General features: G+C 42.1%; 1 protein-coding gene and 1 pseudogene across 1 annotated transcript in view; both read left to right on the forward strand.

Annotated features, from left to right (window-relative positions):
- The window catches only part of PIGK (phosphatidylinositol glycan anchor biosynthesis class K), a 539,029-nt gene that overhangs the window by 506,238 nt on the left and 14,679 nt on the right, over positions 1–18,112 (forward strand). The gene's annotated exons all lie outside the window — the stretch shown is intronic.
- Positions 12,027–12,135, forward strand: LOC128641535 (uncharacterized; annotated as a pseudogene).

Below are 18,112 nucleotides of genomic sequence, written 5' to 3' on the forward strand. Positions count from 1 at the left end.
TCTCATTTTCTGTTTCATTTGTATGAATTATATGATATTTGCTAAGTTTTTCCCCATTAAATTAATTGAATATGTGCTCTTAGAGATTTTAAATAGAAAAGTATATCCATTTTTCTTTCATGATTCAGACAGAAACGTGATTTTAAACAACTTTCCTATTTACTTCTAAAATCAAATTTGTTTTGTTCTTTTGGTATGCTTTGCTGAAAAGGATATCTAGGTAGGCTCAGGAGCTGCTGATTGGTGGCTGCACATATATGCCTGGTTTTATTGGCAGACTCGCTTTCAGCTAGTTCACAGTAATGCATTGCTGCTTCTTTAACAAAGAATACCAAGTGAATGAAGAAAATTAGATAAAAGAAGTACATTTTAAAATTGTATGTTCTATCTCAATCATGAAAGAAAATTGGTTACATGTCCCTTATGCATATTAAAAAAAACAGGTTCTTCAAACCACTTGGTCGCAACATCATGTTTACTGGGAGTGTGTGTGGTGTGTGTATCTGTTGTATGAGAGTGTGTGTGTGGTGTGTGTTGATTGAGAGTGTGTGGTGTGTGTGTTATATGAGAGTGTGTTAGGTGTGTGTGTGTTATATGACAGTGTGTGTGGTGTGTATGTTGTATGAGTGTGTGTTGTATGAGTGTGTGTTTTGTGTCTTGCATGAGTGTGTGTGGTTTGTGTTGTGTTTGTGAGTTGTTTGTGTGGTGTGTGTTGTATGAGTGTGTGTTTTGTGTCTTGCATGAGTGTGCGTGGTTTGTGTTGTATGTGTTTGTGAGTTGTGTGTGTGTTGTACGGGTGTGTGTTGTATGAGTGTGTGTGGTGTGTGTTGTATTAGTGTGTGTGGTGTGTGTGAGTTGTATGAGAGAGGGGGTGTTGTATATGAGTGGGTGTGGTGTGTGTTGTATTAGTGTGTGGGGTGTGTGTGAGTTGTATGAGAGTGTGTGTGGTGTGTGTGTGTGTGTGTAGTATGAGAGGGGGTGTGAGTTGTATGAGAGGGTGTGTGTGTGTTGTATGAGAGGGTTTGTGGTGTGTGTATGTGTTGTATGAAAGTGTGTGTGGTGTGTTTGTTGTATGAGTGTGTGTTATTACCTTTCTTCTGTTAAGTGTGATCAGTCCACGGGTCATCATTACTTGTGGGATATTATCTGCTCCCCTACAGGAAGTGCAAGAGGATTCACCCAGCAGAGTTGCTATATAGCTCCTCCCCTCTACGTCACCTCCAGTCATTCTCTTGCACCCAGCAACTAGATAGGTCGTGTGAGAGGACTATGGTGATTATACTTAGTTTTATATCTTCAATCAAAAGTTTGTTATTTTAAAATAACACCGGAGTGTGTTATTACCTCTCTGGCAGAGTTTGAGGAAGAATCTACCAGAGTTTTGCTATGATTTTAGCCGGAGTAGTTAAGATCATATTGCTGTTCTCGGCCATCTGAGGAGTGAGGTAAACTTCAGATCAGGGGACAGCGGGCAGATGAATCTGCATAGAGGTATGTAGCAGTTTTTATTTTCTGACAATGGAATTGATGAGAAAATCCTGCCATACCGATATAATGTCATGTATGTATACTTTACACTTCAGTATTCTGGGAGAATGGTACTTCACTAGAATTACACTGTAAGAAAGACATAAATATGTTTAATGTTTTTGCTGGAATGTAAAATCGTTTTCATTTACTGAGGTACTGAGTGAATAAATGTTTGGGCACTATTTTTCCACTTGGCAGTTGCTTAAATCTGTTTTTTCTGTCAGTTTCTGTTCTCCCTCACTGCTGTGTGTGTGGGGGAGGGGCGCTTTTACTATGCATCAAATATTTCAGTCAGCAACTCATTGTATACCCTGCATGATCCGGTTCATCTCTACAGAGCTCAGGGGTCTTCAAACTTATTTTGAGGGAGGTAATTTCTCTCAGCAGAGCTGTGAGAATTATAGTTTGACTGAGATAAAAACGTTTATTCTGTAATTTGTTTCCTGCTTTCAGAAATTGTTATCTTTGCTAATGGGATTAAACCTTTGCTAAAGTTGTGTTGTTTAATTGCTGAGGGGAACAATCCTTTGCTAAAACTGTATATTCTGACAAAGATTGATGCTATAACTTAATTATTTTAACTGTTATAATTTTTTTCTGTGCTTCTTAAAGGCACAGTTCGTTTTCATATTATTTGTAAATTACTTTGAAAAGTATTTTCAAGTTGCTGTTTATTTGCTAGTGTGTTAAACATGTCTGATTCAGAGGAATATCTCTGTGCTATATGTGTTAATGCCAAAGTGGAGCCCAATAGAAATTTATGTACTAAATGTATTGATGCTACTTTAAAAAACAGTCAATCTGTACAAATTGAACATATTTCACCAAACAACGAGGGGAGAGTTATGCCGACTAACTCGCCTCACGTGTCAGTACCTGCATCTCCCGCTCAGGAGGTGCGTGATATTGTAGCGCCGAGTACATCTGGGCGGCCATTACAAATCACATTACAAGATATGGCTACTGTTATGACTGAAGTTTTGGCTAAACTAACAGAACTAAGAGGTAAACGTGATCACTCTGGGGTGAGAACAGAGTGCGCTGATAATGCAAGGGCCATGTCTGATACTGCGTCACAGTTTGCAGAACGTGAAGACGGAGAGCTTCATTCTGTGGGTGACGGTTCTGATCCAAATAAACTGGACTCAGACATTTCAAATTTTAAATTTAAGCTTGAGAACCTCCGTGTGTTACTAGGGGAGGTATTAGCGGCTCTGAATGATTGTAACACAGTTGCAATCCCAGAGAAAATGTGTAGGTTGGATAAATATTTTGCGGGTACCGACGAGTACTGACGTTTTTCCTATACCTAAGAGACTTACTGACATTGTTACTAAGGAGTGGGATAGACCCGGTGTGCCTTTCTCACCCCCTCCTATATTCAGAAAGATGTTTCCAATAGACGCCGCCACACGGGACTTATGGCAAATGGTCCCTAAGGTGGAGGGAGCAGTTTCTACTTTAGCTAAGCGTACCACTATCCCAGTGGAGGATAGCTGTGCTTTTTCAGATCCAATGGATAAAAAATTAGAGGGTTACCTTAAGAAAATGTTTGTTCAACAAGGGTTTATATTGCAACCTCTTGCATGTATTGCGCCTGTCACGGCTGCAGCAGCATTTTGGTTTGAGTCTCTGGAAGAGACACTTCAATCATCCACACTAGATGACATCACACACAAACTTAAATTCCTTAAGTTAGCTAATTCATTTATTTCAGATGCCGTAGTACATTTAACTAAACTTGCGGCTAAAAATTCAGGATTCGCCATTCAGGCACGCAGAGCTCTGTGGCTGAAATCCTGGTCAGCTGATGTTACGTCTAAATCTAAATTGCTTAATATTCCTTTCAAAGGGCAGACCTTATTCGGGCCCGGCTTGAAAGAGATTATTGCTGACATTACAGGAGGTAAAGGTCATGCCCTGCCTCAGGACAAGGCCAAAGCCAAGGCTAGACAGTCCAATTTTCGTTCCTTTCGTAATTTCAAAGCAGGAGCAGCATCAACTTCCTCTGCACCAAAACAGGAAGGAGCTGTTGCTCGCTACAGACAAGGCTGGAAACCTAACCAGTCCTGGAACAGGGGCAAACAGGCCAGAAAACCTGCTGCTGCCCCTAAGACAGCATGAATTGAGGGCCCCCGATCCGGGACCGGATCTAGTGGGGGGCAGACTTTCCCTCTTCGCCCAGGCTTGGGCAAGAGATGTTCAGGATCCCTGGGCGTTAGAGATCATATCTCAGGGATACCTTCTGGACTTCAAATCCTCTCCCCCAAGAGGGAGATTTCATCTGTCAAGGTTGTCAACAAACCTAACAAAGAAGGAAGCGTTTCTACGCTGCGTACAAGATCTTTTATTAATGGGAGTGATCCATCCAGTTCCGCGGTTGGAACAAGGACAAGGGTTTTACTCAAATCTGTTTGTAGTTCCCAAAAAAGAGGGAACCTTCAGGCCAATCTTGGATTTAAAGATCCTAAACAAATTCCTAAGAGTTCCATCGTTCAAGATGGAAACTATTCGAACATTTTTGCCCATGATCCAAGAGGGTCAGTACATGACCACAGTGGATTTAAAGGATGCTTACCTTCACATACCGATTCACAAAAGCCATTACCGGTATCTAAGGTTTGCCTTTTTAGACAGGCATTACCAGTTTGTAGCTCTTCCATTCGGACTGGCTACGGCTCCAAGAATCTTCACAAAGGTTCTGGGCACTCTTCTGGCGGTACTAAGACCGCGAGGAATTTCAGTAGCTCCGTACTTAGACGACATACTGATACAAGCTTCAAGCCTTCAAACTGCCAAATCTCATACAGAGATAGTACTGGCATTTCTAAGGTCGCATGGATGGAAAGTGAACGAAAGGAAAAGTTCTCTCTTTCCACTCACAAGAGTTCCCTTCCTGGGGACTCTGATAGATTCTGTAGAAATGAAGATTTACCTGACAGAGGACAGGTTAACAAAACTTCAAAGTGCATGCCGTGTCCTTCATTCTATTCAACACCCGTCAGTAGCTCAATGCATGGAGGTAATCGGACTAATGGTAGCAGCAATGGACATAGTTCCTTTTGCACGCCTACATCTCAGACCACTGCAACTGTGCATGCTAAGTCAGTGGAATGGGGATTACTCAGATTTGTCCCCCACTCTAAATCTGAATCAAGAGACCAGAAATTCTCTTCTATGGTGGCTTTATCGGCCACATCTGGCCAGGGGAATGCCATTCAGCAGGCCAGACTGGTCAATTGTAACAACAGACGCCAGCCTACTAGGTTGGGGCGCTGTCTGGAATTCTCTGAAGGCTCAGGGACTATGGAATCAGTAGGAGAGTCTTCTTCCAATAAACATTCTGGAATTGAGAGCAGTCCTCAATGCTCTTCTGGCTTGACCCCAGTTAACAACTCGGGGGTTCATCAGGTTCCAGTCGGACAACATCACGACTGTAGCTTATATCAACCATCAGGGAGGGACAAGAAGCTCCCTAGCAATGATGGAAGTATCGAAGATAATTCGCTGGGCAGAGTCTCACTCTTGCCACCTGTCTGCAATCCACATCCCGGGAGAACTGGGAGGCGGATTTCTTAAGTCGTCAGACTTTTCATCCGGGGGAGTGGGAACTTCATCCAGAGGTCTTTGCCCAAATACTTTGACGTTGGGGCAAACCAGAGATAGATCTCATGGCGTCTCGACAGAACGCCAAGCTTCCGCGCTACGGGTCCAGATCCAGGGATCCGGGAGCGGTCCTGATAGCTGCCTTGACAGCACCATGGACCTTCAGGATGGCTTAGGTGTTTCCACCTTTCCCGATGCTTCCTCGATTGATTGCCAGAATCAAACAGGAGAAAGCATCAGTGATTCTAATAGCGCCTGCATGGCCACGCAGGACTTGGTATGCAGATCTGGTGGACATGTCATTCTGTCCACCTTGGTCGTTACCTCTGAAACAGGACCTTCTGATTCAGGGTCCTTTCAAACATCAAAATCTAACTTCTCTGAAGCTGACTGCTTGGAAATTGAACGCTTGATCTTATCAAAGCGTGGTTTTTCTGAGTCAGTTATTGATACCTTAATACAGGCTAGGAAGCCTGTTACCAGAAAGATTTACCATAAAATATGGCGTAAATACCTATATTGGTGCGAATCCAAAGGTTACTCTTGGAGTAAGGTTAGGATTCCTAGGATATTGTCTTTTCTACAAGAAGGTTTAGAAAAGGGGTTATCCGCTAGTTCCTTAAAGGGACAGATCTCAGCTCTGTCCATTCTGTTACACAAGCGTCTGTCAGAAGTTCCAGACGTTCAGGCTTTTTGTCAGGCTTTGGCCAGGATTAAACCTGTGTTTAAAGCTGTGGCTCCACCATGGAGTTTAAACCTTGTTCTTAACGTTTTACAGGGTGTTCCGTTTGAACCCCTTCATTCCATTGTTATAAAGTTGTTATCTTGGAAAGTTCTATTTTTAATGGCTATTTCCTCGGCTCGAAGAGTCTCTGAGTTATCAGCCTTACATTGTGATTCTCCTTATTTGATTTTTCACTCGGATAAGGTAGTTCTGCGTACTAAACCTGGGTTCTTACCTAAGGTAGTCACTAACAGGAATATCAATCAGGAGATTGTTGTTCCATCCTTGTGCCCAAATCCTTCTTCGAGGAAGGAACGTCTTTTGCACAATCTGGATGTAGTTCGTGCCCTTAAATTTTATTTACAGGCAACTAAAGATTTTCGACAAACGTCTTCCCTGTTTGTCGTTTACTCTGGTCAGAGGAGAGGTCAAAAAGCTTCTGCTACCTCTCTCTCTTTTTGGCTTCGTAGCATAATTCGTTTAGCTTATGAGACTGCTGGACAGCAGCCTCCTGAAAGAATTACAGCTCATTCCACTAGAGCTGTGGCTTCCACTTGGGCCTTTAAGAATGAGGCCTCTGTTGAACAGATTTGCAAGGCTGCAACTTGGTCTTCGCTTCATACTTTTTCCAAATTTTCCAAATTTGACACTTTTGCTTCCTCGGAGGCTATTTTTGGGAGAAAGGTTCTTCAGGCAGTGGTTCCTTCTGTATAAAGAGCCTGCCTATCCCTCCCGTCATCCGTGTACTTTTGCTTTGGTATTGGTATCCCACAAGTAATGATGACCCGTGGACTGATCACACTTAACAGAAGAAAACATAATTTATGCTTACCTGATAAATTCCTTTCTTCTGTAGTGTGATCAGTCCACGGCCCGCCCTGTTTTTTAAGGCAGGTAAATATTTTTTAAATTATACTCCAGTCACCACTACACCCTTGGCTTCTCCTTTCTCGTTGGTCCTTGGTCGAATGACTGGAGGTGACGTAGAGGGGAGGAGCTATATAGCAACTCTGCTGGGTGAATCCTCTTGCACTTCCTGTAGGGGAGCAGATAATATCCCACAAGTAATGATGACCCGTGGACTGATCACACTACAGAAGAAAGGAATTTATCAGGTAAGCATAAATTATGTTTTTACAGTACTTTCAAGTTTGACTACAATCAGGAATAAAGTACACACACACATTTTACTCATTTCGCCAAAAATTGCAGCTTACTTAAGCAATTTTCAGACCAAGAATAAAAATAGGGACACAAAGGTATGTAGTATCATGGCACTAGGTCTTTGGAAAAAAGTTTGAAGAACTCTGGTATAAAACATGCGGACAGCTTTAGGCAATGGTGGAGCACACTACATTTATTTGACTGGCGCGATTGGGTACGCAGTGACTAGAAAGCGCCCATGACGCAGAGGAGTAGAAGAAAACAGCAAGGAAGGTAAAGTAAGTAAAGTTTTGGTGGTTAAATCTTTCAACATTCTTTTTTTTTTTCTTCAAGTGTCGCTAGGTTAATGTTATAGAATTCTGCACACTATGTAGCAATATACAGTATACAGGGGCGTATTATGGCCTAGGCCAACAAGGCCGGTGCCTAGGTCAGTAGATTTGGGAGGGGCAGCACATCTGCCCTGTCCTCTCTCTAAGAGCCAGCACACAGTACAGTGAACAATAAAGTGCAAGCTTTTACAGAGAAGACAAGGCACGTGCGCTGATTAAGGTCGCTCTGCACAGGTAGTGCTCCTTCATTTAGAGCCGCCTGCATTTTTTGCAGTGGAAGCGTTCTTGGTGAGAAACTTGCCCGGGGATATGCTTACAAGGTGAGGCAGAAGGAAAGAGCCTTGTGCCGATATGCTGCCTCCCCTTGTCAGCTGTGGTGAGTCTGCGAGCGCAGTGCTTATTGCAGGTCTTCGTAACAGACTGGATGCGTCTGTGCACTGCTTAGATCAGCTTGTGATGTCTAATCATAAACGCTAATAGCTAGCTTTCTCTGCATTCATGAACCCACAGAGTAAATAGTAAACGGACACTTAAAAAGTTTCATTACTTGAATGATGGTATTTACTGTATGTTGTTGCATCTGAAGGGCAGTTATTGTCTCAGTGTATTTTTCTTTCCCTCCCTTCCTCTTCTCTCTCTTCTTTCCCTTTCTCCCTCAATTCTTCAACTCTCTTCCTCCCTTCTTCAACTCTCTTCCTCCCTCAACTCACTCACTCCCTTCTTTCTTTCCCTCCCTCCCTCCCTTCTTTCTCTCAACTCCCTCCCTTACTCCTTTCTTTCACTTCTTTCTTTCCCTCCCCCTTTTCTCCTCTCCCTCCCCAGTTTTCTCTTCTCTCCCTCCCTTCCTTCTTTTCTTTCCCTCCCTTTTCTCCCCTCCCCTTCTTTTCTCTCCCTTCTCTCAGGGAGAAAATGGTATGAGATGCATGCAATTCAACCCACCTGTATGCAAGTGTTTTTCTAGCCCATTTTATTTTGAATTGTTATGAAGAAAAATAAAAATACAAATTTACACACTGACCCTAGGGAGGGGCAGCAGAATTTTGAGTGCCTAGGGCATCACAAAACCTAAATACGCCACTGACAGTATATGTTTACTGTCCTTTTAAAGCTGTTCTCTAGCCACTGGCAATAAAAACTATATGACTGATATAAGTACAACATGCATTTGTGGTGTACATAGATTTGCTGAGAGGCTGCACTCATAGCAGAATTTATTTTTATACATGGTGTACCTTCAAATATAAAACATACCTACTTTACAACATTTATGGCTAGGTATTCAGGACTGTGGAGGTTGGAGGGTGTTGCCATTTTGTTGGTGGAGTTGTGTTAAAAGGGGACAGGGTCATGGAGCATATTGAGTTGGATCATGAGTGTGTTTGAGCGGTTAGTGAGCTTGCCATGTTCGTTTGTGGGCGTGTCTTGGCAGTTGACAGGTGGGGCTAATTAAAATTTTGCAAAATGAGGCTCCTGGCTGTCTCAAATGGACAACAGGACAGAGCTAAGAATTAGGGACTGTCCCTCTCAAATATGGACAGTTGGGAGGACTTTGTAGATAATTTGAATGGCTGGTTGATAAAGTTGTAAATCCTCTTTGATATAAATACATTTAGTAGATTTCATATCAAACATTTCCTTAATAAAAAAAAAAGCTTTCCTTTAAAATATCCTTCAAATGAATGTTGTAACATTTTACAATGTAGCTTCTACTGACAATTTTCATCAAAAGGAATATTTACATGTGATGTTGGCATGCCATAGATTTTCAATAAATGCACATTAATTTGCAAGGTGTCCTTGTCATGGGAAGGTATGGAATTTGTATTTAAAAAATGAATAAAATAATTCTGTCCGTCTTTAGATCTATAATTTCCCTTCTGTAATTTATATGTTTACAATAAATGCTTTACATATGGGCTCCATGTACTAAGCAGCGCAAGCTGCTTTGGACCCCATGTGGGGCAGGTTCGCACATCTTAGCCCGCTTCCCGCAATGTAAGAAGCAGTGATCGTCAGACGGTTGCTTGTTACACTCTCCGCCACATCTGAGTTGGCGGAAAGAAATCACCCCAAACACACTTGCTCGGGCGATTGACAGGCCCTTCCGTAGCTTGATCGGTCGATTGTGGGAAGGGGGCGGTATTAAACACTTGCTTGAGTCTGTTTGGGTACATTCGGGCAGCAGACGAACATGGTCCACTGCCAGTACGCGGCAAACTTGGCCCTTAATGTTATTTTTTTTTATCTTCACTGAATACAGTAGAGGGATATATTATAATGTTCTTTGTATGCTGTATAAAGTAGAATGTTTTGTAAACTTTGATACTGACATTTAAAAAAAGTAGTTGCAAACCGCTGACTTGGAAAATATATATTTTAATGCATGGCTTGCAGGAAACATTAAGTGCCAGAGTTAAAACACACAACCATGCTTAGAAATATTCATTGGTACTCATTCTTTATAGAAAAAATACCCTCTGCAGGCAAATCGTATGCCCTTTGTTCTTACTGACTACAAATTATAATCATTTGTTTATAAGAGGTTAAGTTTCACTGTGTGACAAGTTTTTGTCTGAGATCCAGAAGGAAAGAGACGGAATAAAAGAGCACTACAATCTGCAGAACTTGCGTTCAGTTAATTACAGGAATTCATAACTGAAGGATCTTTTGTACAGTGCCAGATCTCTAAAAATGTGAAGTATATACAGTATGTTCTTGATAGCCCACTTAACCTGTTTTTATGTATACACAGTAAAAGGTTCTTTGGCATTTACTTTAGAATTGTGTGATTGTGAAGTTATAAAATTAACCTTTTTTTAATACATACGCATTGCTTGTAAATGGTTACTGCAGTACAAAGCTAAAGGAGCCAGGAAGCCATGAATCCTAGAATTTCATGTAGGTTTCCAGGCTTTCTGGGATTTTCTACATACTATATATCTTTATATAAATACTCTTGATAGGGTCATAAAAATTGTATGTAGCTTGCTGCTCATTCATAAATTTTAAATACATCTGTAGCCCCTGCTGCAGTATTATTTTGCCTTACTTAAAGGGAGATGAAACCCATTTTTTTCTTTCGTAATTCAGACAGAGCATACAATTTAAAAAAAAAAGTTTCCAATTTACTTATCAAATTTGCTTAGTTCTCATGGTATTCTTTGTTGAAGAGATAGGTAACATGCACATGTCTGTAGAACTACTTGCAGGAAAAAGTGCTGCCATCTAGTGCTCTGGCAAATGTATAAAATTGTTTCAAAGCTTCTGCATATTGTGCTGCAGACATGCCTAGATCTGAGTTTATTTTCCTGCTTTTCAACAAGGGATACCAAGAGAACAAACACAATTTGATACATTAAAGATTTTAAAAAACATTGAAAGTTGTTTAAAATTGCATGGGCTATCTGAATCATGAACAATATTTAGGGGTTCATGTCTCTTTAACAGTATATTACAATAAAAATTCTTAACCGAATTAACTTTCTGTTGTATTTAACATTTAAATACTGACCCCAACCTGCAAAGCTTTTAGTCGCAAACACAACTGTAGATCTTGACTCAAGTTGGAGAAGCCTGACCTTTTAAGTAGGAACCAAACAGAAAATCCAAAGTCTGAAATGACAATTTTTTTGTGAAAACAAAACAAAAAAGTGGCTCTGAATGACCCTTTCCCACTGAGACTTATTTGTCTACATTGGAACTGTAAACAAATAAGTAAACATTTAAATCACGCAATCCTTCATGCATGATTTCAATGATGGGATCGGGTCAGGGGGGAGCGTCTATGATGCTAGAAATGCCATCCAGGCCGCAATTCCATTTACAAAGTGATTATGGCTTCAGGACAGCCAAATGGCTAGGAAGCTCTATGCCTTCCTTACGGTGCTAAAGCCCAGAACAGTTAGGATGGCATGTAATGTCCTAACGCCAGCAAAGGGTTTAAAAGGTAGTAATTAGAAGCAAGCTGTATACCATGTCAATGTCCCCTCATCTATGTTGACTATATACAAGAATAAAGACAATCAAAAAAAAATATTCAACAAAAGATAGCAAAAAAATGAAGCAAATTTGATAATAGAAGTAAATTGAAAAGTTGTTTAAAATTGCATGACTTTAATGTCCTTTTAAATGCTTTGTTGGTTTATGATGTGTAGGTGCATGAATCAAAATATTAAAATTATGGTAAATATTATCTAAGTTCTGGTATTCTACACTCATGTCTAGATGCTCAATGGCTGTCTTCAAACTCCCAACAACATGCATCTAATATCCTCTACTACTGCAACCTCCCTTTCTTTCCTAAGATGTGGTGAGTCCACTACGTCATTAATTACTAGTGGTAATATCACTCCTGGCCAGCAGGAGGAGGCAAAGAGCACCACAGCAAAGCTGTTAAGTATTACTCCCCTTCCCACAATTCCCAGTCATTCTCTTTGCCTTGGTGCATGGAGGAGGTGAAATTTTGGTGTCTGAAGAAAATTGAAGGACCTGGTCTGGCAGAATATGATTTCTGATATTACGGGTGGAAAAGGGTCTTTTCTACCACAAGACAAGAAGAATAGACCTAAGGTCTTCAGGGTTTGCCCCCAATCTGAGATCGGATCAGGTGGGGAGCAGATTTAATCAGTTTTGTCAAGCATGGATACGAGATGTCACAAATTCCTGTCTCTGCCTACGGCCACACCACCCTGAATGCGCCTGTTCTTGGAAGTTAAGCAGGGTCGGGCCTGGTTAGTACTTGGATGGGAGACCGCCTGGGAATACCAGGTGCCGTAGGCTAGGGTCTGTGGACATAGTATATCAGGGTTATAAATTAGATTTATAGACTTTCCTCCCAGGGGCAGGTTCCACCTCTCAAGATTATCTGCAGACCAGATAAAAAGAGAGGCGTTCTTAAAAAGTGTTCAGAATCTTTCCTCCCTGGGAGTGGTAGTTCCAGTACAGGAACAGGGCCTAGGTTTCTATTCCAATCTGTTCGTGGTTACCAAAGAAGAGGGAACTTTACGATCTATTTTGGACCTGAAGTGTCTAAACAAGTTTCTCAGAGTACCATCCTTCAAGATGGAAACTATTCATTCCATTCTTCCTTTAGTGCAAGAGGGTCAGTTCAAGATGACCGTAGACCTGAAGGATGCGTATCTTCATGTTCCCATCCTCAGGGATCATCACAAGTTCCTGAGATTCGCCTATCTTACAGACTCAGTTTGGGGCTCTTCTGTTTGGCCTTGCCACAGCTCCCAGAATGTTTTCAAAGGTTCTGGGAGCTCTCTTGGCAGTGATCAGGTCTCAGGAAATTGCTGTAGTGCCATACCTGGACGACATATTGGTTCAGGCGCCATCTTTTCAACAAGCTAACTCTCAGACAGAGATCTTGTTGTCTTTTCTACATTCCCACAGATGAAAAGTGAATCTGGAAAAGAGTTCCCTTGTTCCAGCTACAAGGGTAGTTTTCTTAGGGACAATAATAGATTCCCTATCTATGTAAATATTTCTGAGAAAGGTCAGAAAACCAAAGATTCTTTCCTCTTACCTCTCTATGCAGTCTACTGTTTGGCCATCAGCGGCTCAATGTATGAAGGTAATTGGTCTGATGGTCCCTTCTATGGACATCATTCCCTTTGCTCGATTCATTTGAGAGCTCTGAAGTTATGCATGCTCAGTCAATGGAACAGGGGCCATTCGGATCTGTGGCAGAGGATAGATCTAGATTAGTTGACAAGAGAGACTCTCCCATGGTGGCTTTCTCAGGATCATCTGTCTCGGGGCACATGCTTCTGGAGACTTTCCTGGGTGATTGTGACCACGGACACCAGCCTGCTGGGCTGGGGAGCAGTCTGGGACTCATTAAAGGCACAGGGACTATGAACTCGGGAGGAGTCTGCTCTCCCCATAAACATCTTGGAGTTGACAGCAATTTACAATGTTCTGATGGCTTGGCCTCAGTTGTCCTTAGCCCGGTTTATCAGGTTCCAGTTAGACAATATCACCTCAGTGGCTTACATCAACTACCAGGGAGAAACTCTGAGTTCCTTAGCCATAAAGGAGGTGGCTCAAATTGTTCAATGGGCGGAAGCTCACAATTGCTGTCTATCTGCCATCCACATTCCAGGAGTGGACAACTGGGAAGCGGATTCCTGAGCAGACAGACATTTCATCCCAGGGAGTGGGCGCCATCTGATGGCGTCTCGGCAGAATGACAACCTTCCAAGGTACAGTTCAAGATCAAGAGATCCGCAGGCCATCTTGCTAGATGCTCTGGCGGATCCTTGGGATTTTAGTCTAGCATACTTGTTTCCTCCGTTTGCTCTCCTTCCACGAGTCATTGCTTGTATCAAACAGGAAAGAGCATCTGTGATTCTAATAGCTCCTGCGTGACCTCGCAGGATTTGGTAGGCAGATCTAGTGGAGATGTCATCTCTTCCACCTTGGAGGTTTCTTCTGAGGAAGGACCTTCTAACTCAGAGTCCATTCTTTCATCCAAATCTCGTTTCTCTGAAGCTGACTACTTGGAGATCAAACGCTTAGTTCGGTCTTAGCGTGGTTTTTCAGAGTCGGTCATTGAGACCATGGTTCAGGCTCGCAAGCCTGTTTTCTTTTACAAAGATATAACAAGTCCACAGATTTCATGCTTACTTGTGGGATATTAACCTCCTGCTAACAGGAAGTGGCAAAGAGCACCACAGCAGAGCTGTATATATAGCTCCTCCCTTCCCTCCACCCCCAGTCATTCTCTTTGCCTGTGTAAGTAATAGGAAGAGGTAAAGCGAGGTGTTAGTTTTAGATTCTTCAATCAAGAAGTTTTTTATTTTAAATGGTACCGGTGAGTACTATTTTCCTCAGGGAGATATGAGAAGAAGATTTCTGCCCTGAGGTTGATGATCTTGGCAGATGTAACTAAGGTCCATATTGGTTCCCACAGAGCTTCTGAAGGTAGTGCAAGAGAAATCTTCAGTGTGGAGAAAGGTGTTATGCTACAAGCAGCATTGAGGTATGTTCAGTCTTTTATTCTGAGGAGACTTGATATATCAGAGCGGGCTGACATTTTTTCCCTGCAAGGGAAAGGGTAAGCAGTAGACCTGTACACTGAGGGTGTTACTGAGAGACCTATGTTTGTACATATTGCCTAACATATAACGTTATACTATATGGGGCTTGACACTGGGAGAGGCAGCTTGAGTAATTATAGTTTATTAACAAGGGCTGCAAGTTTATTTATTTTCAAAGGGACCACATGGCTTGTTTTCAGACTGCTTCCCATGCGGTTGTTCAGACTATTAGCACAACGTCCTCGAGGGGCGGGCCTATTTCGCGCAGTTGATTCGCACTGAGAAGGCAGAAGGAATTTGTTCCGGTGGGGCCTAAACTTCTGTTCTGTTCACCGGATCGTGGCGAGGTGCAGGGGTCATTTTTCAGTCAAACATATTTTTTGCTTAAAAATGTCTCTTAGAGGGTTAATTTCCATTTTCCTTAAAGGGTGCAATAATTTTTGGGCCAATTGAATATAAATATTTAATTGTGTAACATTTATTAACGTTTTTTGACAATCTGAGAAAAATTGTGCGCTTTTTATTTCTTAAAGGCGCAGTACACATTTTTTAATAAGTGTTTTAAATCAATAAATAAGGTGATTTACGACTATTGTGGTTATTGCTAATTTGTTCAACATGTCTGACATTGAGGAATCTAATTGCTCTATGTGTTTAGAAGCCATTGTGGTACCCCCTCTTACTTTGTGTACCTCTTTTACTGAAAGGGCCTTACAATGTAAAAAGCATATTTTAGGTAAAGAAAGTGTGCCTAAGGATGATTCTCAGTCTGAAGAGAATCAGGATATGCCATCTAATTCTCCCCAAGTGTCACAACCTTTAACGCTCACACAAGCGACGCCAAGTACATCAAGTGCGTCTAATTCTTTTACTCTGCAGGATATGGCTGCAGTTATGTCAACTACCCTTACAGAGGTATTATCTAAATTACCAGTGTTACAGGGTAAACGCAGTAGGTCAGGTATTAATTTACATACCGAATCCTCTGATGCTTTGTTGGCTATTTCCAATATACCCTGACAGGGCTATGTTTTGGGGGTCAGGGAATTATTGTCTGAGGGAGAACTTTCAGACCCAGGAAGTATGTTACATCAGACTGATTCGGACGTCATGTCTTTTAAATGTAAGCTTGAACACCTCCGCCTGTTAGGGAGGTTTTAGCGACTCTGGATGATTGTGACCCTATTGTAATCCCACCAGAGAAATTGTGTAAAATGGACAAATACTTGGAGGTACCTACTTACACTGATGTTTTTCCAGTTCCTAAAAGAATTTCGGAAATTATAAAAAAGGAATGGGACAGACCGGGTATACCGTTCTCTCCTCCCCCTAATTTCAAGAAAATGTATCCCATATCAGACACCATTCGGGACTCTTGGCAGTCGGTCCCTAAGGTGGAGGGAGCTATTTCTACCCTGGCTAAGCGTACAACTATACCTATTGAAGACAGTTGTGCTTTCAAAGAACCTATGGATCAGAAGTTAGAGGGTCTTCTAAAGAAATTATTTATTCATCAGGGTTTCCTTTTACAACCAACAGCTTGCATTGTCCCAGTCACTACTGCAGCAGCTTTTTGGTTCGATGCTCTAGAAGAATCTCTAAAGGTTGAAACTCCTTTAGAGGATATGTTAGATAGAATTAAGGCTCTCAAGCTAGCTAATTCTTTTATTACAGATGCCGCTTTTCAAATTGCTAAATTAGCGGCTCAAATTGTAGTCTGCTGATGTGTCATCAAAATCTAAGCTTTTAGCTATTCCTTTCAAGGGTAAGACCCTATTCGGGCCTGAATTGAAGGAAATCATTTCTGACATTACTGGAGGTAAAGGCCATGCCCTACCTCAGGATAAGTCTGTTAAGATGAGGGGTAAACAAAATAATTTTCGTTCCTTTCGAAATTTTAAAGGACCCTCTGCTTCCTCTTCCTCCACAAAGCAGGAAGGGAATTTTGCTCAATCCAAGACCGTCTGGAGACCCAACCAGGCTTGGAATAAAGGTAAACAATCCAAGAAGCCCGCTGCTGCTACAAAGACAGCATGAAGGGGCGGCCCCCGATCCGGGACCGATCTAGTAGGGGGCAGACTTTCTTTCTTTGCCCAGGCTTGGGCAAGAGATGTTCAGGACCCCTGGGCATTGGAAATCGTGACCCACGGGTATCAACTGAAATTCAAGGATTTTCTCCCAAGAGGGAGATTTCATCTTTCACGATTGTCTGTAGACCAGATAAAAAGAGAGGCGTTCTTACTCTGTGTAAAAGACCTTTCTACCATGGGAGTAATTTGTCCCGTTCCAAAACTGGAACAGGGACAGGGGTTTTACTCAAATCTTTTCGTGGTTCCCAAAAAAGAGGGAACTTTCAGACCCATTTTAGATCTCAAGTGTCTAAACAAGTTTCTCAGAGTCCCATCGTTCAAGATGGAGAGTATATAAACAATTATACCAATGATCCAGGAGGGTCAATATATGACTACCGTGGACTTGAAGGATGCATACCTTCATATCCCTATTCACAAGAATCATCATCAGTTCCTAAGGTTTTGCCTTCCTGGACAAACATCTTCAGTTCGTGGCTCTTCCCTTCGGGTTGGCCACAGCACCCAGGATCTTCACAAAGGTTCTAGGGTCCCTTCTGGCGGTTCTCAGACTGCGGGGAATAGCAGTGGTGCCTTATCTGGACGATATTTTGATTCAGACGTCAACCTATCATCTGACAAAATCTCACACGGACACAGTGTTGTCCTTCCTGAGAACTCACGGTTGGAAGGTGAACATAGAAAAAAGTTCACTAGTTCCATGGACAAGAGTTCCCTTCTTGGGAACTCTAATAGACTCGGTAGACATTTCATAGATATGAAATATTTCTGACAGAGGTCAGAAAATCAAAGATTCTAAATACTTGCCGAGCACTTCAGTCCATTCCTCGGCCATCAGTGGCTCAGTGTATGGAGGTGATTGGATTAATGGTAGCGGCAATGGACATCATTCCGTTTGCTCGCTTTCATCTCAGACCACTGCAGCTGTGCATGCTCGGACAGTGGAATGGGGACTATGCGAATTTATCTCCTCAGATAAATCTGGATCAAGAGACTCTCTTCTTTGGTGGTTGTCCCTGGATCATCTGTCCCAGGGGACGTGTTTCCGCAGACCCTCGTGGGTGATAGTGGCAACGGACGCCAGTCTACTGGGCTGGGCTGCAGTGTGGAATTCTCTGAAGGCTCAGGGTGGAGTCTCTACTTCCAATCAATATTCTGGAACTGAGAGCAATATTCAATACGCTTCAGGCGTGGCCTCAGTTGGCTTCAGCCATATTCATCAGATTCCAGTCGGACAATATCACGACTGTGGCTTATATCAATCATCAGGGGGGAACAAGGAGTTCCTTAGCAATGATAAAAGTATCCAAGATAATCCGATGGGCAGAGGCCCACTCTTGTTATCTATCGGCAATCTACATCCCAGGAGTTGAGAATTGGGAAGCAGATTTTCTAAGTCGTCAGACTTTTCATCCGGGGGAGTGGGAACTCCACCCGGAGGTGTTTGCCTCACTGATTAAATATAGACAAGTGATGAACTTTACACCTCACTCCAGATATAGCCTCCTTTGCTAGTGTAGTCTTCTCACAATTGACTACACAGTTTTTTAAAAACATCTTGAGAAAGGCTTTGTGGAAGCCGATACGCGTCGATCCAACCTAACAGCTCACAACAACACT

Source organism: Bombina bombina, chromosome 10, assembly GCF_027579735.1.
Source record: "Bombina bombina isolate aBomBom1 chromosome 10, aBomBom1.pri, whole genome shotgun sequence".
NCBI classification, from domain to species: Eukaryota; Metazoa; Chordata; class Amphibia; order Anura; family Bombinatoridae; genus Bombina; species Bombina bombina.